Source organism: Aulonocara sp. 'chitande type north' Nkhata Bay, linkage group LG13, assembly GCF_057382095.1.
Source record: "Aulonocara sp. 'chitande type north' Nkhata Bay isolate Kocher_YH1m ecotype deep benthic linkage group LG13, A_spYH_male_GT1.1, whole genome shotgun sequence".
Taxonomy (NCBI): domain Eukaryota; kingdom Metazoa; phylum Chordata; class Actinopteri; order Cichliformes; family Cichlidae; genus Aulonocara; species Aulonocara sp. 'chitande type north' Nkhata Bay.
In genome coordinates, this window is record NC_141356.1 from 15,530,799 (window position 1) to 15,555,609 (window position 24,811).

Below are 24,811 nucleotides of genomic sequence, written 5' to 3' on the forward strand. Positions count from 1 at the left end.
AAATGACATTATAAATGCTCCCTTCATTTCTGTCTGTCTAGCTCGGTGTGGCTGTGCTCTCAAACATCTCTCTCTGTTTTGTTTTCTTTTTTTGTTTTTTTTTTTACCTCACTTTACCCACGTCCTAAGCAGTCGAGTCACAGAAAAAACAAATCTTATTGGTTATATGTATTATAGATTAGCAGAAAATTGGCTGCTGCATTTAACAAATTTCGATGTTACCTTCTCCCCTCTTTGGTCCTCCTCCTTCTCGAGCCATTTTCTCCTTCAGCTATTTGAAACTATGATGGCAGCAGTGATGACACACCTGTGCCCCAGTCAGTGTATGGCTGTGTGCAGAACAGATAATGGCAGCGTTACTGTGAGCACCGTGCCTTAGAACTGGACGTAATAAGGCCCGTGTATAATGAATTGTTGAACACAGTTGATGCTAGCCAGGTCCTCACTGCCTGCGGGCTGTATCTCGGATATGGCATGTTAGCACATGGCTGAACGCTCATGAGTGCAAATGCACTTACACAAATTCTGCTGCAGCCAAGTCTATCAAGAGCTATCCGTGCCACACACACTGTCACCTGAGAACATAAACCATCAGCACAATCACATAACACAAACAAATATCTGGTGGGACAAATGGCTACCGTCATAGCTGGCGATTTTTTGTTTTTATGGGACGATCGATTTTTTTTTTTTTTTTTGGAAGGGTATAAATAATGAAAGGTGTTGGATTGGCCAATTGGTCATGATCGACTCTGGGCTGGACCAATTACAGCCGAGGAGGTCGGATGCACCCTCCCCCTTGTTGAGCAATCTTATAGATGAACTAAAGAAAATGGAGAACAAAAAAAGGAAAGGAGGTGCAGAAAAAATTAGGGCCAAAAAGAAACAAGCCCTTCAGGCAGACGCTGCCAAATGTGTAAAAATAACTGAATTGTTTGGTGGTAGCTATGGCATAGCTTCCACAGATTTAGCAACATCAGCAAGTGGTGGAGGCCAGCAGGTGGATAAGGGAAAGGGGAGGCAAGAGGAGAGACCCGAGGCGGCCGCCGGTCATAGTGGCAGAGGAACTGAACTTCAGGTAAGAAGTTATGACCTGCTGTCTATCTGTGTCAGATATAAACCAAGTTTAGTTGTAGTTTGTTTTCGTTGTGCTGACTTTTTACAGTCGCTTAGAATAACTGGTAATGCGTACTAGCTAGCATGACGGAGTTTATATACTGCTGGGCGGGTGCTATGAAGTTACTGATAGTAAATTTTATTTTATGCTTAAGGTTAGTTTCTCAAACTCCTCAAAATCTTAACAAATTGTGCCAATCCTTACATGTTGCACCAGGCTGATTTATCATCAAAAGTGGAGAAGTCTGTGACAGAGGAGACAGAAGAGCAGCAGAGAGAGATGGAGCAAGAGAGAGAAATAAAAGAGCAGGAGAGAGAGATGGAGATGGAGAGATGACTTTATGTCATCCATGAGGGATGCATTTGACATGTTTCACATATTATAGCCCAACAAGTTACTTATAGCAATTTAAATACGAGCAATCAGTTTTTGGCAGACACCTTTTGGCACAACACCGGCTATTGCAGTTAATAATACAACAGCTTCTTGCCATTTTTTGTGTTTCTTTTTATCGCTGTGTAACTGAGTTCAATTGAAAGCCTGCGTGCTAGTACCTCTTGCCACAAGTTCCCAAAATCCTTTGCGGTTTTATCCCTGAATGACGTCACATTTTTGGTGGGCCGGTCTCTAGTCAAAATGCCCGGGCCGATTTTTTGTCCCAGTCCAGCCCTGGCTACCGTTTAAACTAATTATCAGGGTTTGAAGTAAACAGCATTTTAGTTTCCTCAAAGAGTAATAATTCATTTAAAACACACACTAACTTTATACTTTGTGATTATAGTCTTGGAATGGACAATTCACAAATGCAGACATTGAGTTTTAGTCACAAGCTCTCACCCAAATGCTGCATTACAGATCATTAACTCATTTAATTAAAACTTTAAAGGCATTCATTTTGATGCCTGTAGTTTGAAAATGCCAACAGGAGCAATACTTGGCTAACTAATTCATTATATTAATATACTTTCTAAATTAATTAGCTAACTTTCATTCCTATAGAAGGACTGAGTAGTTTGTTAACTGATCCCTGAGAATTTAGTGCATCAGGATAATTGATGAGAGTTAGCTTAGAAGTCATCTTCCTTCTTTTTTATTTAGACCTAAACTCGTATAACGTAATTACACATATATGAGATTTTGTTATTTTGCTATTAAATATCGAAAAAACTTATTGAACCCAAGTTTAAGACTTTACCTTAAGACTGTAAACAAAAGATGGTCATATTGACTTTACAGACTTGTTAATTAACGAAGATGTGTTTGTTTGTTTGTTTGTTTGTTTGTTTGTTTGTTTGTTTGTTTGTTTGCTCTTATTTTTTAGGAAGCTTGATATTGTTAACATATAAGAATAAAACAGAAAATCAGTTTACATGTTATGTAAAGTAGACAAAATTTGATTTAACAGAATATTTATCAAATAAACACTGAGAAATTTTTTCCTATTTCATGTGTGTGCTGAGACAGGAGACACAATGTGAACTAGTTATCGTTATTGCAGGCTGAAAGATGCCAAACAAAATTCACCTATTTTCCAAGCAGAATTTTATGCTCAGAAATTCGACCAACCGATTAAATTATAATTTTATTTTTTTTGCAATAAAAGACATATATGAGGGAGGGTAATGTTTTTTTTTTGATGAGTAATATGAAAATGTAATTTGTATTGACTCTATATTGTAGATTGCAATATAAAGCGTCATTTGGAACTGGGCTAATATGATTCAGTTCCACTTAACCACCTTGTTACGCACGCAGGTTTGTTTTCTGTTTTCCAAATAGCACTGCAGATTTCATCATATCAGCTGAAGTGATTTCATCATGTTTTAACTGCCAAGAGGGATGCTTTCAACCTCTTCTAATAAAACCAAGCCTCAGCACTTTTAGTGTCCCTGTCTTTCATCCCAGCCTCTCTTTGTCTCTGTTTCTTCCTGCCTGTTGATGCCTGCTTTTGAAGGCGGAGAGCTAAATATAAAGAGAGAATTTGTTTTTGTTGTTTTGAAAGACAAAATGAAAGCAAGGTTGCCACTGGCTACACTGTCAAATGTCCCAGTTATCCTGTTTGTATTTGTGTAAGAAAATTACCTTTGCTATGCTCATCTTTTTTTTTTTTTTTTTTAAGTGAAAAACTAAATTCTTTGCAGTGCAAGGTAGTAGCTACATATAATGTCATTATGGAACTAGTCCTTTTTCATAGTGCAGGAATGTCTTCTGGAAATGGTTGGTGGGTCATCAAAACCATAAGGACAAATGTCAGTGCAACGTCATCAAGGGCTGTCTATACATTCAGACAATCTCAATACATTTAGCAGAATTTTGCAAAATGTCTATTTAACGTACATTGCTGTAAACAAGCAGGGTCTGACCACACCTAGACAAATGTCTGTGCCTTTTTTTTTCATCCCAGGAGGTTAATGCCAGTTATGGCTCTTCTAACAGGTGTGTCACAAAGATAAACACAAAGCATTTTCATAATTTTGTCTGTGCATTAAAAATTATTCAGTGACTTTAAATGTTTAAACTGTGTTTAACAGCCTTTTAGAATCTTTCTCAAGTAATGAACTGGGAGTGAAGACCATTTATAAATTAGTGTGCCATGGTGCTAACACCAGAGGAAAATGGTATTTTTGTAAGAAAATATCTGTGATGTGTATCTATGAGAGGCCAGAAGCATTGACAAAGCTACAGCTTTTAGCATCATGGTGCGTTGTACCATGTTGTTAGACAAAAAAATCCCTAATCTTTGACGTTTCTCCTCAGAATACTGTTTTGCTGTTTTTCCTCAGTTTCCCACTGGCATTCAATTCAGTTGCAATCTACTGACTGCCAGGTCCATAGCATATGATTCACATCATTTCATACTCATCAAGCCATTCAGTGCAACCTCATGCTCTGGATTGGGGCATTATCCTCCTGCAAGACAGCTCTCTGATCAGGATAGAAATGATTACTTACAGGATAAAGGTGGTCAATAATCACTGGACCTAAACTGGGGTAGCAAAGCGGCATGGCCACCAGATCCACCCAGAGGTCAAATATTATGGTTTTTTTCTTTACCTTGTTATCTATATTTATCAAAGCCAAGGAGTAATATTCTCAGAATACTAAGAGCATGTATATTTCTGGTAAATGGGCTGTAATTTAGCAGCATGTACATACTACATGGATGTCTATATATAACTGTGGCCTCAAAAATGAGCATGCAACAGAAGGGCAACTCTCACAGAGTGTAGCAATGCAGAGATTTCTTGTTTTCATTTTACATTATAAAGAGTCATAAAAGAATAAAAAATTTTGTAGGACAGCTAGTGTGTTTACTGTCAGCTACAGGCACTGTAGACTCCTTTGAAACTTTCATTTACATTACTCAGACAGTAAGATGGGGAAATATAGAGAATAGAGAGTCACTGAGAAAAGTGAGTTCCATTTGTGTGTTTCTTTCAGGCTTGAGGCCTTGATTGTATTCACATCATAAAGGAGAATAATGTGAAATATGCAACACAGTTTTTCTATTGGGAAAAACGGAGGCTGAACGAATACAAATAAATCAGAAAAATAATATTACAAGAACTTGCGGTATTAACACAGTTTTAAATGCATCACACAAAGATTATAGAGGAAAAGAGTTACTCTGAAAGTGTTTTCTTCGGCTGAGCAAAAAATGAAAGAGCTGTAATTAATAAATCTCATTACTCAACAATAGTATGTTAGTCAGCAGTAATAATGTTGTTGTTTTTTTGTTTGTTGCAAGAAATTATGTATTTTGTTATTTACTTTGATTGCACCTATTTTTTTCCCCAGTTTTTACAGATGAATCTTGAATCTTATACCTGATGTTTCAGTTACATATAACTGGATCGGTCGGTCAGAGCTGGATAGCCCCAAAACTATAATCTCAGCTTCCTCACTTCCTAACAGACTGTGTTTGACAGTCATGTGGGTCTGTCACCTCAGCTCTCTGTTGTTCATTAACACGACCTTTGCACACCAAATATGTGCTCTAGATACTTACCACGTAACTGGATGAATAGAAATGTTTTTCTTTTCTTTTGCATTTTCATGAAGGACCCTCGTTTTCATGATAAAGAGACAATAAACTGAAGATGAAACTGAACTGGCCTAAAAAGACAGAGTAATGTTTTCCTAAATGACTGTGTTAAAACAACAGAGAAAGGAATTAGGTGATGTTTTCTTTGTTTACACCAAAGATAAGGCTGAGGTACAGCTGTTGTCTGTATTTTATTTGTATTTGTTTTAGGCTTCCTGAATGCTCGTCATTAATAAAGATCTGATGTTGACCTGCTCTTAAAAAGAATATGAGTGTTTCCACTGAAAACGCTAACTAACCAAATCCACATCATGAGGCTGATTTTGATTTAGGCCCCAAAATGCTGGAGTATTTTTGTGTTTGGTTTGCAAAAACACTAATTTTCTTAGAGGTTTGTCAATTTAGCAGCATTACACACATTCATTCACAAATTACTGAATGATAATAATTAATGGTTTTGATCCATCTGATACTGAGTGGAACAAAACCTCTTTCACAAAAGATAAACTTTTTATGTATTAGAGTGTTCTGAAGTTTTAACATAATAGTGATTGTGTTATGGACTTCTTATGAGCATGAATGTTATGTGTACTAATCTATTTTCTATAAAATATTCATGTCCACCAAAGGAAGAGCACCAACTATTATAATAGTGACCTTAAATCCAAATAAACGAACACAAATATAAAGACTGCAGGAACCAGTAAAGCAGTTTTCATTCCAGTAAATAGTTACTTGAATGTTATTTTTATTACTTGTGTCAGGTTAATTTGAGAATTCTGGAATGGCGTTTTCACAGTTGTTAGCGGACTAAAGATAACTCATCAGGTTCTTTAAAACATATTTCTACTAAGCTAAGAGTGCTATATGTTGCTGTAACTTTGAACTTGCCAGCACCTGGCAACAAAAATAAAGATAATGTGACTAAAATTATATCACGAGGCAGAGTGCAACCTCAGTCCACTATAACGAGACATGTATTTGATGGCATAGTGAGTTGTATTTTTTAATCTTCCTTTTCCTGCAAACGGAGATGTCAAATATTGCTGTGTGAGATAAACTTCAAACAAATGTGATCTGGTTGAAAAAGGAAGAACTCTATTTCCAGAGCTCAGAGATATTCAAATGAGTGTTTGTGTTATGCTCCAAATGTCACTGCTTGAAATACACAGAGAAAGCTTTTGAACTTGTTCTCAGAGAAGTATGTGTGCTTATGTACATGCTATTATATATATTTTAAACCAGCTAAAGTTAATACATTTTTCACATGTTGACTCACAGCTTAAACATTATGTCATTTCTGCTGTAGCGGTTCAAAAGTTACAATTATGTTATGTGTTTATAGTGTCGGGGCTCACGGCTCTCACTGTTAGACTTGTTTGTTAAATCATATGACAAAACGAACGCATTTTAATTAAATTTACATACATAAATCATGTTCTTACACACTACATTCAGGCTAAAAATTAATGGGCGGAGTGACAACATAAATTCATCCTTACTTTTCATTCATTCATGAACATTCTTCACCATCCAAAAAGAACTGACAGTCATTTTATAAGAGCCTAATTACAAGTGCTGGGTAATGGTAGTGACATTTGGGTGACCCCATATATCCTGCCTATAATCACATTGCCTGGAGTAAAATAATAGCTCCTGTACAGAAATATAAAATTATTACTTGACATGAAACATAAACCAAGGATGTCCGTCTTGGCTAAATGATGAACACTTGGCACAAAACATTCTGGTACACAAAGTGAAAGTTCACAACCCTAATTGGGAGAGGTGTGAAGTCAAAAGATGTTTTGTTTCAGGTACTTGTACTTTACCTGAGTATTTATTTTTCTGACAACATTTCACTTTTGCTCCCTATTTTTAAATAAATATCTATTCATTTCTATTCCATACATTTAAAAAATAAAGTTACTATTTTAGACATTTAAGACATTTGAACAGAGTTTTTATTTCACATTGCATCAAAATATCAAAACGGAGGAAACAGTAACACATCAAAGATAATCTTACAGGTGTGTCCTTCATCGGGGCTTATTGTATGCAAAGGAATGAAAGAGGCAAGCCCATCTCATTTATGTATCATTTATAGTGTTACTGATTATATTATAGTGTTTATGGGCCACAATGAGTGAACATGTCCTTAAGTTGTGGTCACAGTACTTTAATGTTTAGGTAGCACTTTGGAAGAAGCGAGGATGGAGGAAGTAACATGTTGTGGCAGGTAATCTCAAATGCAACATTTCTATCAGCTCAACAAATATCACTAAACAAACTTTCTGTGCATTTTGTCTCAGAGTGTGTCTGCTAACTACAGGTACAGCTACTGTATTTCCCAGGGAGACAAAAGAGTGTGAGATAATGTCACTCACATGGGCAGAAAGATGTAAAAAAGACAGGCAACAAGTGAGAACGAAGAGAAGTTACATTTAAAGCTAAGGATTGCCGAGTCGCACATGATAAGCTGGAAATGTAACATCCATCCATCCATCCATCCATTCGCTTCCGCTTATCCTTTTCAGGGTCGCGGGGGGCGCTGGAGCCTATCCCAGCTGTCATAGGGCGAGAGGCGGGGTACACCCTGGACAGGTCGCCAGTCTGTCGCAGGGCGGAAATGTAACAATTACATATAATGATTTTTTTAAGTAACATATTTTGTCTGCTCTGATAAGTTGTGTATTTTCATATTGTGAAACATTCTGAAAAACAACCTGAGGTATGCTAACGTTGTATTACTCAAAACACTTGGCAGTTAAGTGCCGGATTAACAGGTAAAAAAAGTGATTTGATTTGATTTGATTTAAATCTGTAGTGTGATGCATTTACATGTATGGTAAAACGTGGCGTTCGCAGTCAGCGTCACATCAAGTGTCGCAAAGACAATGAAATGAAATGATCAGATGAGCAGACTCATTTTTTTTGCTTAAATTTGTCACCCTCTACAACATAAACAACAGAAAATAGAGCTTTTTTTCAAACTGATTTTCACTGCTTGAGTCCTACATAACAGATTAGAGTTGATTGCGTTCATTAGAATTAAAATTTAGATTAGAATAACATTTGTATTCCCATGTACTAAAAATATTGTATTATTATAGTAATATAATACAATGTTCAGTTATTGTTGGAGAAAAGGAGCCGGTATAAATGTCCTCTAATTTTGAGTAAATATATCAGAGGCTGTATCTCTGAAAAAGTTTATTCCGTACTTCAACTTTTACTTTTTTTTAAATTGTAAGTATCTGTACTTCTACTAAACTAAATAATGTCTGTACTTTTGCCACCTCTGTAATTTGGTCACAGTTACATTCTTTATAGATTCTCATAGATTGTGGGTTTCTACTTCAGCATTGTTTCTAGGCAACATATTTGTTGCATTAGTAAATGTTTACATTTTAAATCCATTTTAAGAAATTTGATGCGTGTTGTGAGAAAAACTCAAATGTGACACCCATATGTGAATGAGGAACATTGCATTCTGGCACCCTGGCCATTAACACGTTGTTATACCAGCCCTTCTTTTTCTCTGATGGCTTTCCTCAAGATTTTGCTCCTGGCTGAAGGGATTTGCACCAATTTAGCTACAAGAGCTTTAGTAAAGTCAGGCACTGATGTTAGATGATAAGGTCAAGTCAGTTAAGTGCTGCACCAAACTCAGACCACTATTTGGTTTCAATGTCTTCCGAATGTTTTCATGAAGCAGTTTATTCTCTGGATTATTATCTTATTGTGTTGCTTTAAGATCATCTTTATGGAAGCCGTTGGTACTGATGTATGTTTTCATACATACTTTACAGCTAAATTAATTTAAGCTAAAATAGTTTGTTACTAGCTTTTCAATAGCCAGTTTGAATATGACATAGAGCCCGCTTCTTAAGGCAGTGTTTACTGGCTGAATAACTGACCATTTTGATTGTTATGCAGCTGCAAACTCTAGGCGATTTGCATGAAGATATTATTGTGTGTATGTGTGCATTTGTATGCATTAAAAAAGTATTTTATATACATACACACACACACCTATATATATATATATATATATATATATATATATATGCACACACACACTTTCGTTACGTGATAGGCATCCATTTCTTTAAGTATGTCCCTTTTCTCCTCTATCCCTCTGTCTCAGAATGATAAATTGATGTCTGCATACATCTCCATATTTTTATAACTGAGACAACACCACATCTCCCCAACGACACCCACATGCACTCCACATCCACAAGGACACACACACACACACACACTGTTGATTATTGGCACATCAGAGTACCCTGAAGTGCAACCTCGGTGGAGCTGAGGGTAGATGTATATGTGTGAGGTAGAACCATTGTGTTTTATCAGTGTCTACAAGGCTGAAATGTTGCATGTGTACAGTGGATGCATTCTGTTTGTGTTCCTGTGTATATGTGTGTGTGTATGTGTGTGTGTGTATGTAAGGCAAGGATGGTGTATACTATGTAAGAGGAACCGCATTTCAGATTTACTGTGTGTGCACATGCGTGAGTAGGTGTATTTCTCAGGGACTCTGGTGTGAGATTGGTAATTGATTTTCCAATCTGTGCAGCCTGCGCCTCAGTCACAGAACTGGATACAGCACAGGCTGGCGCCCTGTTAGCATCAACCAATAATGCTGCACTGTAGATAAATCTGTTGGTGGCAGAGACAGAAAGACAGACTGCAACACATTCTTCATACTGAAGTTTCATAAGCTGTTTCATGGAAGAGTTTTACTTTGGCACTATTTAACTGTCTTTTTTAAAATTAAGTTTTCCTAACTGAAGTTCAGAAGTTTAAAAAAAAAAACAGGAATTCACAGAACACGCTAACTTCTCTCTGCCACCAACTATGAGTTCAAAACTGAAAGTGTCACCGTTTTGTTCGCAGCCCTCCTCCATACCTACTAATTATTATGTTCTTAGATTGTCCATTGTATTCAAGGGCCATCTGTATAAACATATGAGGAGTTTAATTTATTTAGTGCTTTTTTATACATAACAAACACTTTCTCTGGGTTTAAAAATTCAGTTTTTACTTAAAAAAATATTTTCCATCTTATTTTCTTTTTTGTCTGTAAGTAGTGTATGTTAGGGCTTTCAATACATTATAATGTATTAGTGGTTGTTGCTGTAAAAAAGACATCAGAGTTGCAGCGTATTTACAAAATAGCCTGAAAAAAAAAAACCATTTAACATAAATTCCATATTGACTTATATTTTAAAGCAAGATTCAATCTTTAAATGACTAAAACTGTTGTTAAGATGACACATTTTTTTAAAACACTATGCATTTACAATGACATCTGCAATTCAACAACATTGATGATCTGTTTTTAATGGCACACAGCAGCTATAGTGCTTTTCAGCTGTTAACTGTGCGAATTCATGCATTACCAAACACAATGTTTGCTTCCAATCCAGTAGCACATATAGTAGTGGAATGGTCTAATAAATACTATATTTGGCCAAACTTTAATAATTTACAGTAGAGCCAAGGTCACAGCTTCAACTGACGTTGTGACAGCATGATGGGGAATCTTCGGGTAGCCTCGTTGTGAGTTTATAATAGAATCTGAAAAGACAGCAGAAACCACTCATTGTCAGATATTCTTGCCTGTGCAATGCAGTTGTGAAGTTAAACTTTCATCGTATGTATGTGTATTATTTGGGTTCTTATTTAACAGCTTGATCTTGCTGGAGCATGAAGTATTTTCTTTGCAAAAGGGAATTCTTTCTTTGCTGAATTGCTCTCTGTTAGCTGCTACTGCCCCAAACCTTGCTCTCTCTGCTTCATCTGTATCACCTGTTACTAAAGTGTGGGCTCTTTTGGGAAGAATCATTACAGGTTGCATGTCTTGAGTTGCACATTAGGGACTAACAGCTTTCCTTTTCCCATCTGGATCTCAACATTTTGGCCTGGATGTTAAAGTTGCTTTATGTTCTCTTTGAGGTAGAGTGTTGTATGCTTCTTTGAGGTTTCCTGTTCTCTCTCGGGTCTTGAGTGGTTTTACGTTCATGGAAACAATTTCTATCCATGTGTTACACACTTTCATTGGGGAGCTTTTAATTGCTAAACTCAGAGGCTCCTGAAGTTTTGACATGAAAGAAATGACACTGCAACACTGCGATGAATATTATAGACAGAGGAACCACATGTTGACTGCTCTTCACGTTTTTTCTATTTATTTATTTTTTAGCTGCAGCTGGAAGAAAACTTAGAAGTTGGACCAAAATGCTTGTCGGGGATCACTTTCTAAGACCTACAGAGATTCACTGTACTGTGCAAACTATAGTAAGACTTTAGAGCTGTTTGTGATGGTTACAAAGGGAGATGAAGGGACACAAAGAAACAAGGGGAATGTTTCTGTTTATTTGTCTGTGCTCATGCACCCTCCAGGCGATGCAGCTATATCTTTCTACAAGCACACTGTGCTTCCCATAAAAGTAAAAAGTGCCTAAAACTCCTACTTGAAGATTAAGATGGGATAAGAATGATAATCTTGGGAATTACCACAAATCCTGTGTTTCAGCTAAAAGGATGTTTGTGTTAATATCTAGGCCTCTGAATTGTTTGTGTTCACGTATCTGCTGTTATATTGCAATCTATTAAGAATAGATTAGTCTATTTTTTCTGTATTTTTACATGATTCACACATCACTTCTTCTGTTTCTCCCCCGACAACTTCTACATTAACACTAATTAAACTCTCCATTTCAATCTTTGCGTTCAGTTGGTCATGCAATAACATCCCAAGTATAATTATACTATCTAGTTATTTCTGCGCTTTCCAAAATCACAGGCTATCTGACTGGATGATCTTTAAATTATACAACATGAACTTCTTTTAACTATCACACTCGCATATTGCTTTTACACTTATACGGTGCTCTCAGGGGGTACTACACTCTGACAGGAAAACAGAATATTGCTCATGTGAAGTAGGTTATGTAAACACATGGAAGAAGCATGAAGAAACATTCTGTACTTTTCATTTTTACAGCCTTTCAGTGGCTTAATAGGGAGTCTCATTCAAGTTGCATACCTACAACTCCATTTCATTTCGCATAGAGGTTGTGCTGTTGGTGGCATCATCTCAATACCTTTAAGATGTGTCAGATTAAGCTGATTTCTATCTGGCTTCATTCATTTAAGACATCTGAAGCATTAGTTTATTTCAGAGGTTAGGTCTTCTAAATCCTGTAGCCCCTCGTAAACTCGTAAACAAAGTTCACATTATGCACACATATCCATGAGAGCATGCTTCCTGCATTTACTTTTTTTGAAAGAGGTCCCCTTTCCACTCTCTTTCTGAATCCTAACCTGGATCCTAACCTCCTTAAAGGAGTAGAAATAGACTGCTTTAAACATAACCACATGTAGAGGGAATTTAAAAATGTTACCTAACATATGTGTTCATGCTGTGAATGCAGAAAATGTGAAGGCAGAACACACATGGCATGCCTGGTGCACATCTGACAATCACAAACCAGAACATGCATGCTCATATTCTCCCTTCCTCAGTATTTCTTGTGTATTCTCACATCATTAAATCACTCAACAATTACTTTGTGGTTTAATATATAACAAAACTGTCCAGTAGTTCTATTTCTTTTGGTAATTTCATTAAAATGTTAATTTCATGGTTAATCACTTATAAGGTCAAAATCAATGATGACAGTAAAATAATAGTTACATCTATTGTATATCCTCTTTCCCTGATATGACAGCTACATTTGAAGGTGTGGTTACTGTTTAAATGATTAATCCACACCAGAAAATAACTCATAATAGGTACTAACTAACAGAAAGTGGTCTTCGAACACTTTTTTTTTCTTCCAGGAAAAGTCAACAGCCATAACTTAGCTTTTAATGGTCATCATGGTTGCCATAGTTGGAAGCACTTGACTGTTTAGACTGGAATTGCATAGCTTTGAGTTCACATCAAATTCTGAGAGAAATAGAAGTTGTAAACTTGTGATGTCATATTCTGTTGTGTTCGAACTTAATGCCAGCATTTATTGCTGATTGTTTCCAAGGTTTACAATTACGACAACCTGAGCCGCTGATACAAGTTAGGATGGATCCAGGCCTCCTTGTTTTTTATGATAAATTCTGAGCCTACAACCCGAATGTCACAGCAGAAAGTGAGACACAAAACAGGCAACATTTGTTCAATCTTTTACTGTCCGGTTTGGGTGAGCATGTATGAATTACAACCTCAGTTTCTTATTTGACAGGAGTGGTACCTAGTGTTGTCTTCTGCTGCTGTAGCCCATCTGCTTCAAGTGTATTCAGAGATGCTCTTCTATCAAGAATAGTGAGGGAGGTGGACTCAAACTGTTGAACTTTTACCCAGCATCCTCCGTTTATTTACAGGCAATGATAATGCAACAATATCTTGAAGTAATGATCTTTGTTTAGATCCATGCTCAGGTCCACAAACAATAATCCACTCCTCCCTCTTGGAACATGCTAATTTCCTGCACAGATGAGAAACAAGGCAAATTTTAATCATGAGACTAACCAACACCAAACAGTTCAGAATATGGCGCCAACTGCAATAACACTGTTAGTTCAGTGATTAAGTGCTAAATTAAGGCCTTTCCTCTGTTTAAGTAGAACCAGGGGAATGAGGAGATGAGGTGTGCTCATCAACTGCAGGTGCACTGGAATGAAGGGTGGGAATCCCACCCCTGCAAACAGAGGCATGGTTAAATCAAGCATACAAAAACACATTCACAGGATAGACAGAGAGAGCAGAGGAGGAGAGAAACAGAAAGAAAGGTAAGTCAGACCAGGACTAGTTGGAGGATGATGACATCTTCCACATACACTGGTTGTAACAAGTGGTTATTTGAGTTCCTTTCCTATCAGCTCAAAGCTGTCTGGCCTTTCAATTTTGACTTCTGGCCTTGACAAGGTATTTTAAACCCCATAGATGATGGTGTGAGGAAATCCCAGTAGTTTAAATCAAATCACTTTTTTTTTTTTTTTTTATTGTCACATCACATGTGCAGGCACACTGGCACAGCACATGCGAGTGAAATTCTTGTGTGCGAGCCCCACAAGCAACAGAGATGTGCAAACACAACAACACAAACGAGCAAAATACAAGAATGGCCAACCTGAAACTAATAAATATATGTACAATATATAATAGTGTATGCATTTCTGGATGTGTATACTAAATATTTTCCTACGTGTGTGTGTGTGTGTGTGTGTGTGTGTGTGTATGTATACACATTTTTACAAATTAAATAGTAAAAAAATAAAATAAAATAATAATAATAATAAAATATATAAAATATACAGAGTTGAATATGTGTTTAGCAGATTTTTAAAATATTCAGACCAGCTTGTCTGGCTTCAACTATCATGCCATGCTCAGTAATATAAATCACCTTTCCTTCCCATTCTAAAGCTCAGTTTGAACTGCAGTAGTTAATCTTGAGCATTTCTGCATTCCTAAATGTACTTTTAGTTGTTGCCATATTTAACAAGCAGTACAGCCGGAGGGTAATAAAGTGCCTGTGGCTCATTAAAAGAAGATGATAGTGGATACATGGATCTGAGTATTCAAACAATTATGACATGAACCGTGGCATTCTCAGCATTATATAGAATAGTTACAGTAATGGTGATAACTACAAATACTGTAGTAGTAGTAGTAGTAATAATAATAATAATAATAATAATAATAATAATAATAATAATTAGAAAAATACATAAGCAGTGCTTGTGGTAATATAAATATTAGACGTACTCCTGCCTAATTTAACAAGCAGACAAATGCTACATAGAAATATGTAACATTTATAACACTTCAGGGAATTAGCTGTTCAAGGATGTAACATTTTTCTCCATCTTTTACTATTTTTTTTATTATAATGATTAACTGAAAAGATGCCTAAACAGGCCTATGTTATATACATATATTAAAAATACTAATTTTCCTTATGATGCCTGAGGAACAAAAGACAGGAGAAACACCATAATGTCGTTCACAATAACCAATACATTTTTTGGAGTCTGCATGAAAAATGCGAAGCTAGAATAATTAATTATGTTATCTTTTGTTTTCCTGAATCAAACCCCAGTGTGATATGATGCTATGCTTTAATGGTATCAGGAAGCCATAGTATTAAACCTGCAATATATGACATGAAGGATCAGGGCACATGGCGGGAAAACATAAGAAATCACTGATAATTGTATCTTAGTACCTTTGTACATAAAAGTCAGAGCAAACCAAATACATTATTCTGTCAGAATCCTCTTTTTACTGATGGAAAAACGGTGTCCAGCATCACTAGAAGTGCATTTATGGCCTTTTTGGAAAGTTAATGAGTACCTGTGTTGTAGTACAGCTAGCAGCTCTCCAGCAAGAGGCAACAAGAGGAGTGTGTTCCTGTGGGGTCGTGTTGGTAGATAGCTGCACCAATCCTTTTTAGCAATGTATTTAAAACTGAAGCAAAGCCTAACTTAACATGAGTACTTACACAAAATCAAAAGCAAACAATAAGAAGTTTACATTTTTTGTGTGTCTGAAATTAAACAAAAAATTTATTAAAAAAAGAAAACAATGTACCTTAAAAGCAAAAAATTTACTCAACTACGTGCAGTGGAATAGTTCCTTTTACCTCTCACTCTCCTTCATTCAGTCTCATCCATCTCTGCTTCCTTCTCACTTCATCTGTATAATGGTAATCATTGTGTTTACATGGGGCTAATAGAGTGATAGTTATGCATGCTATGCTGCTGTTGCTCGTCATTTAGCTGAGAGGGCCACTTGACCAATACTGACAGCGCACAAGCTTCAATTAAAGCAAGGGCAGATGCAGATGTATTTCCACACACACACGCACAAACACAAACACCAACAAACACGACCTAAGAAAGACAGAGAAACATCTCAAACACAATAATGCACACATCAAACACAACTCAGATACCTTCACTGACAGCTATGCATCTAATCGCATGAATCAAAAGACACACAAACACATATCCACACACACATGCTATTATCAAAGTGCTGCCACTTGACAAAGAGTAGTATTACTAAAAGGTTTTACCTCCCACACACTCATAGAGGCAAGGGCAAAGTGTGTGTGAGAGCTCTTGTACCTTTGAAGTCATTATGTGTTGCATACACATTTTTTTTTTTTAACGCGGATGTGTGTGTGTCTGAAGGTGTGTGAGTGTGGGCGGGCATCGCAGACATTTGTGAAGGCTCAGACAATAGCAAAAACTTTTACAATAACTTTATCTCCATTTACAGTATAGTGTGTTCTGACACGTGTGAACAAGAAAACAAAGAGGTTTGCACAATCTCTTTAAAAATAGTCTTTAAGAACACATTTTTTGAAAAGTTGGAACTTCATGAGAGAAAATGATACTCTCAGGTTTGTACATGCATTGTACTGATGTTACATTAATAAAGAGATTATACACAGAGTGAATGAAAACTTCTCTAGGATTGTAATTTGTCATTTCTGAACCATAGTTAAATCAGTTGTTCTTGAAGCTGCACTTTGTAATGGTGTGTTGGTAAGAAACTTTTTTCCCATTAAATAAAATTCTTAGTTTTATTTATTTTGTTTTTTTTACTGACTATACTGACATTTTTTTTTCCTTTGTGGAGGACACGGCCAGCAATGATTGCTGTTGTCATTGGGGATTATTCTTGGTCTGCGATAAGGCTTAGGAAGAACATATCAAAATGACATTTCAATATGTTAGGATATGGTTTCCAAGCACTGAGTTATTACTAGATAATCATTGTTGTTAGTAAAAAGACTACACCATATTTGTAAAGGTATCAGATTAACAGATTAACAGAACTCAAGAGATTTCCCACCAGTGACACTGCATATTTTTTTCTTCCTGTTTTTGCATTTGCTACCTTTGAGCATTTTAGTTGCTCCCATTTAAAAAACAAAAATTAAAAAGGAAGCCTTATACTTCTTCAGCTTTAAAAACAAAATTTACCGTGATACGATGTTTTCCCAGAAACCTCTTCACATGCTCCGCTGGTGCGGCACACAGTTTTATTCGTGTGTGTTTTCCCTTGCTTGCTATTGTAGTCCCCTTCTTGAAATATGCATGTGGTAAGCACAGGTTTTGATCATACTTCTCACCATGCTGAATGGTGGATGAGGGTATAAGTGTGTGATAAAGATCTTGAATTGTTCCACTCTAAAGGTACTTTTTGTACAAACACAAATAAAAAAAGAGTTGTAATAACACCTTTATAAAGTAGTTTGTAATACACAACACACACACATGCACTGCATACAATGCCATCACCAGTGCAGCCCTGACCCCTCTTTTGCTCGTCTCTCTTCACTCCTCTCCTACCCACTTCTCATCTCTCATCTCTCATCCACAACTCTCATCTTCTCATCCTAACCCCCCACTCCCCTCTTTTCTCTCCCCTTTCTCTTTTCAATTTGCTTTTTTAAAAACACATTTATTTTTCCCTGTCTTATCTTCTCTCTAATGTGTCTTTCCCTTCATACATGTTAAGCAGCACATTAATAAAGTATGCTAATATTGGAGCAATGCTATTTTCTATCATTGTGTGTGAACAAGCTGTTCAAGATCTACACATATGTGCAGGGTCAAGAGTGCTCACGTGCACATTTTAATCTATCAAATGATGTAAAAAGCTTGTTCAGTATGAATATAACATTCTAATAGTAGCACTTACCTTCATGCATCTGCAGTCTTGCAGACTAGTACTTAGATAAAAGTGCTATTTTCATACATGTTAACAGGTATGTGGGCAATAAGTGTTTTCTTATCAGAAAAATACATGCACAGCTCTGACTAGCTGCCCAGAGAACTTCCTGAAATGTGTTCTAAGCTGTGCATCCCTGACTCATAGTGATTTTAATTCACAGACAGACCTGAACCTGAGATAATTTTACCCTAGCTACCCCGGTTAACTTTAGCTAGAGAGTCTAGAGGTCTGAGTGTTAAACATTTACAAATAGAAAAAAAAAAACAAAACATCAATTCATTTGAGAAATTTCCACACAAAACAGTGTATATACGTGTGACCAATGGGAGGTACTATTTAAACAGGAAATGAGCCGTAGGCATACAGTCAGTTTACAAGGGTTAATGCTAATACAAAACAATCTTTCTATACATGTAATAGTAGCATAAAAAAACTATTAAAAGATCTACTTTATTAAATTCATTAAAAACTATAAAATTGTACTATAGTACAAGGGAGACAGGATAAGCGCTGCGGGGAATATATTAAAATCCAACACCATGTGTCATACGTTGAATGCACAGCCATGTTTTTTTCTTCCTAAAGGGGTAAAAATAACTTTAAACATCTACTGAAACTAAAGCAGTATGTTTTCTGTCACCTACATAGTAGTAGTAATGGTAAATGGTAAATGGCCTGCATTTGTATAGTGCTTTACTAGTCCCTAAGGACCCCAAAGACCTTTACACAACCAGTCATCCACCCATTCACACACACATTCACACACTGGTGATGGCAAGCTACATTGTAGCCACAGCCACCCTGGGGCGCACTGACAGAGGTGAGGCTACCACCAGTAGGCACCGGGTGAAGTGTCTTGCCCAAGGACACAACAACCGAGTAACTCTAACATCAAGCCGTCTTACAAAAATTAAAAGGCCAAATAGCACTGCTTAGACCCGTTATACACACAGCTCCAGATTCACACAAGAGATCAACTAATTACTTAGAAAGGGGGAAACCCAGCCCTATACGAGGGGCAGTTTCCGGACTCAGATCTCAACCGTCACATATGTGTATGCAAAAGAGCCGTTGTCTATAGGGTACTTTTGAATTAACTATTTTAACAGTTGCTTATTCACACCTGAACTATTGACATTGTTGGGAAAATCAGATATTGTTTTCTCACAGGTAATGCACAACAGGCAATATTTATGTAAATGTTTTTGTTTTTCTATTTTACTTATTGACCTCACTAAGTCTGAGTCTGAAATCCAATCCCTCCATAGTGAGTGAGTCACTGAATCACATCCTCATACCCTTATCTAAAGAAGTGCTTTATTTAATGTACTCTTCCTAGAATCAGTCGACTGAAAAAGATGTGAAAAGTTTTACTTTATCAAAGCTGAAAATAAGATTTTTCTACTTCACTAGTTTTATTGGTTTAAAATTGAGTTTGTGTGTTCATTGGTGGTTGATGCAAGCTGTCACACTACTAGTTGCTGTATGGAAACAAGGCTGTGTAAAAAAACAAACCCTAGAAAAGTGCCAAGTTACCTATTCTAATCTTTTAGTCAAATTACAAATTTGGAAAAGGGCTTATATACAGTGCAATGAAAGAGTATTTGCCCCTCTTCCTGATATCTTAGTTTTTCGCACATATCTAACTTTCAAGGCACAATTGCATCTTCTAACAAATTGATGCATTCTCATAAATTTAGATTTAATCCATTAAAAATACATGTGTGGAGCAGGTGTGGGTTTGTGAAAACCACCATTTTGCCTGCCATCTTGAACACATTGGGCAGTTCTACTTAATCACTTTATATATATGTGAGTAGAGTGTGACCAGATACATAACAAGATGGAGGAGAAGAATTCCTAGGCATTCTTGTGCTCTGGAGGTAAATTTTAATTCATGCCTGCATCTTCAGACTCGAGATAAGAAGGATCAAACCTATGTTTCTTCATCTGAGAAGGGGTCCCCTTCACCAAAAAGGAAAGAAAAGTGCAAAGGAAAGAGACAACGTGATTAGCATGTGGATAAAATGTCCCTCTCTTCCTCTTTACCTCTAGCCTCATATCCTGAACTCAAGTCAGGGCTTTATCACACAAAAATGTGAAAAAAAACATCCTTAAATAATCACAATAATGTTGCAGTTACTTATTGTCAGCAGGCTCCCCATCTCTGCACTGATAACAGTGAGCCAGGTAAACAGCAATAGCAACAGCAACTGGTTATAAGCTAACATGAACTGAAAACATTCCTGACTTGCATTGCAATTGCACACACCTGCTGCTATATATATATTTTTAGTATTTCTTTTAGCACTATTTATATTATTATATTACTATTTATTACCTTATTGTTAGGGCTGTTTTTGTTGTGCATCTGCACCTTATTGTTGTCAATGTCTACGCATGGGACAGTGTGAAACGTAATTTCAATTCCTTTGTATGGCAAGTACATTTGAAGAAATTGACAAATAAAAGTATTCTATTCTATTCTATTCTAACATTATGCCAGCACTGTTAGGCTCGAGTCTCTCTCTGATAAACAGTTTAATTACATTCTCACATTGTTTGAGAGGTTATTTGCCAATTATTAAGTGCCAGAGTCCAACATCATTAGCTCCACGTAAAAGAAAGTTTCACTAACGTGGGCTAAGTGCAGTTACCAGCTACAAAAACAGCAGTGCTTAAAAGTTTAACATACCCTCAACAACTCACCTCAATATCACTATCATTGGACAAAAGTGAGCTTCACTGACTCATCAGCTGGTATCTCATTCCTATTACAACGTTTTACACCATAAATAGATGTGGACATATTGACAGCTGAGGTAAACAGTGGACTGACAGCCTATACTCACCACAGATGAACAGCAAAGTGTAAGATTTACAGTTAGGTAAGTGTTGAATTAAATGTTTAGACATTTTCAGAGGATAAAAAGTAATTAGACCAAATTGCATACCTTTAATAACACCTATTGTTTTTAATACTTGGATTAAAATTCTTTACAGTCAATAACTGCCTGAAGTCTAATATCCTTAGGCCACATGATGCTCTGCTTGTTTGTGGGCCTATCTGCCTTAATTGCGATCAGGTGACTGAATTGGCCATTACTGTGTTCCATTGATTTGCCTTCAAAAACTCTTGGGTTGCTCATTATCCAGTTACACTGTAAAGTACTGTCTAGATGTGGCAAAAGTGCAGACATTCTGTGCTTAAGTAGAAGTACAGATACTTGTGTTGTAAAAATTCTCCAGTAAAAGTTGAAGTACTGATTCAACTTATTTACTCTGAAATTTACTCAAAGTAAGTTAATAGTAGCTCCTTAAAGGACACCTTCCTATCTATTTTTATCTGTTGTAGTAGCTCAGTGTGGGGAAAATACTAACAGCTCACAGTAATTATATTGTGAGCTCCAGTAGATTTTCAGCTGACCTGCTGATCTTTGTAGATTTACACAACACCCAATTTCCTTCGGGGTCAACCTTCAGGATCAATAAAGTTTTATTGAATTGAATTGAAACTGAATTCAACAAAATCATTCAATAAGATGTAAGCAGATGTTTCACAGCCATCTCGGCTGAGTTCCTTTTCCTACACCAACAGTATACTGTATATCGTCTTTATACTAGACAGTGTAAAGTTGGTATAACAATTGAAATCAGTTATTAGCTTACATGTAAATTAGTCTCTACTACACTTGATGTATTAATTCTTCACATTAATGGTAATTTGATATGTAATGTGGTAATATTGGACAGGTTCTTTTATTGTTGGAAATCCAACATCATCCATTTTTTTTACCTTAAAAAAATTAAATTTCTAAATAGTCGTTGTAACACTTTCATTAACCCTTTAGAGCCGATCGGAGCGGGAACGCTCTGTTATGCGTAACTATTTTTAAATCCCAGTAGCACTGCAACCACGTAAGCTAGCGCAAAAATTTTTTTTGCATATGAAACCGGAGGAGTTGTACTTACATCTGATGCCATCAGCTTGTCCTAGGTCACGGTTTCCTTCCACATAAAGCTTTGCAAAAACTGCATAAAAAGCGCTTGCAGGAACAAAAACATAATATTCCAGAAACACGCTTTACCGATCTGATCAGCTGTTCAAAACACTTCCTACGTTGGAATAGACGTCAGCGCGAACTTTTGCATTTCCGCCATTACCTGCCCGAAACCGGAAGTGACGTCATTTTCGCGGAAATGTAGTCTTTTTTGCGATCAGGGCCTCAGGGCCTATACTGCTCTTTTTAAAAGTTATCTTTGACTTTATGACTTTCTGTGTCGTTTCTGGGATGCTTAGGACTCATATTGCACTGCTGGAAATAGTTTATTTTGATGCATATGCTGCTTTTTTGCAAATTTGCAGTATAATATTTATTTTCGTTTTTCCTGCAGTGTATAAAAATTGGTGTATTTCAAAAATAAAACTATGAAGACACTCAAAATAAATTTCCTGTGGTGGGAAACTAGTTTGTGCAACTTTTTTGTATTTACAGTTTTGAGGGATAAGACTCTTAAATTTCTCTAACTACAAATATATGTTAAAAAATCAAAAACGATTTTCAATTTTTTTGTAGTTTATTGCACTTTTTTGCAATTTATGTAATTACTATGCACTTAATGAATACATATTATTAAAATCTGGGCTATAATGGTTGTATTGATGTATAGCAACTTGAAATGCTCCCAAAAATGGCTCCACAGCATGTAAAAATATAATATAAGCTCTGGCGGACTTGGTTCTATGGTAGGTCTTAAAGGGTTAAACCCTTTAAATTAAAGCAAATAGTCTGAACTTCAATCATAGTTTAACCATCTGATGTAAAACCCAGCAGGTTGTTATAAATAGGCCATATAATGAAAATTGTATCACTGTTTAAATATTTACTGTACTTATGACATATATACACAATAAACCCACAATGTGAATTTGTCAAGCATTAACTCATACATAACGATCAAACGCTGGGTTTTGATTACTCTACATCTTGCTGAGTTTGTGTACTTATGCCCAGCAGCTGAACAATAGGCCATTATTTGTTGAATCTAGGAACAGTGTAATGACCCTTTACATAACAGACTAAAAATGTTGTGTATGTGTGTTCTTGCATTTGTAACGAAATGTCAGAGTGAAGGGCTTAATGTAGCGATTTACATAAAAGACCAGCAGTGTAATGTTGCACCGAAAACAAGTGAACTGATGCATTGTAGTGTTTAAGAGCACTTTCTGTCTCCCATTTAGTTTCAACGTGCCAGAGACCAAGAGAAGAAGAGTAAAGAGGTGTCTGACAAGAAGACAGAGGAGAGAAAAAGACAGAAAATGTCTTTCACGGGCAGGGAAAGAGAGAGAAATGACAGAGAGACAAATTTTAAAGGACAGTGTCTACACTCTCCAGCACCCCGGTTACATACGATTTTCTTTGAAAATGTGAGAAAAAGAGACAGCAAGGGAAAGTCAGGAAGAGGTGGTGAGAAGCCGATAATGACTGAGACAGTGACAAAAGTCCACAAATCCTGACTGAATGTCTCTCTGTATTTGTTCCTCAAGTCAGTCTTGCCAATAGGCGCTCAAAAGCATCCTGTCTTTTGTCCCTGGCTTTTGCCCACTCTACTAGACCTTAAAACAGGTGGCAGATAAACCAATTTACAATATATCAACAGTGATACAAAGCTTGTTTCAAGTTTACCCTTCAACAAAAAAAAATGTCAGTGTTCCCCCGGACCAAGCAGCATAAAGTTAGCCATTCTTTATTTGTATTCATTAATATTAGCAAAATATCATCTCTGAGAAAAATCCACAGATTTCCACAGGCAGCCTCAAGTGGACATTTTTTTCAGATCCACACTTTAGTTCATATCTGTGTAGAGTGAAGTCTAAGCTTTAAGCCTAAGCTCATTACATTTTACTTCTGCAGTATGTAATGAGTAATTTATCTGTATCTTTTTATTTATTATGATACTTTTCAATTAAAAGATACTAACAGATTGTTCATCTTGTGATATCTTTCGAGTGAAGGATGACAACACGTGATGCTAAATGGTGACGGGATCAGCCATGTAAATATTTCATTGTGTTCCTATTTATCCAGGCGGGTTCAGTGAGAACACCCAGTAATTTGTTGGAGCAGATGGAGGTTGGCATGTGTTTATACTCAGTCAGGCCCAATGGTTGCCTGCTGTTTTGTTTATCGTTTGGCCAATAAAAATCATTGCTGAAGCTTCTGGGGACTCTCCTTGCTCAACTGGGGACATGCCTTGCCCAAGGGCACCTTCTTGATAATGGCAGAGTGACAGCATGTCTTGTTCACTTTCTCTGCCTTAGCTTTCTCAACTAGTTCTGAAATGCAGCATATTCTGTATTCATTGTGCCTCCAAAACTGCCTGAAAAACTTCACACCTGTTCTCCCCTAAACATTAGGGGTTTGTTTTCCCCTAATGTTTAGGGTTAAACATTTCTCTCGCAGCTCTTCACCTTGTAGTGGATATTGCAGTCAGAAGTCAGTTGGCTTGCCAGTTAAGATTGTCGTCTATCGGTTCAGAACTGAAGGCATTAGCATTTAAATTTAAGTGCCAGGAGGTATCATAGATCAGACGCTAGAATTTGCCTATTTGGAAATTTAGAGGAGACCTCTTCATTTTTTACTAACAGTAAGAGTCTCCAAGTCCTTTGGTATAACACATGTAAATTCTAAACAAAGCTAAGCTGGTTTTATGACAATATGAGTCACTGTATCCCACACAAATCTGGGGACATTGTTTCAAGATGTCTTTAAATGTCTAAATCATCCTAAAAACAGTTTTCTTTCTTTCTAGCTGTTTCAAGCAGAGATTTAATGCACGAATACACTTTTTTTTCTGACTCAGAAATTATATTTCCTTTGAG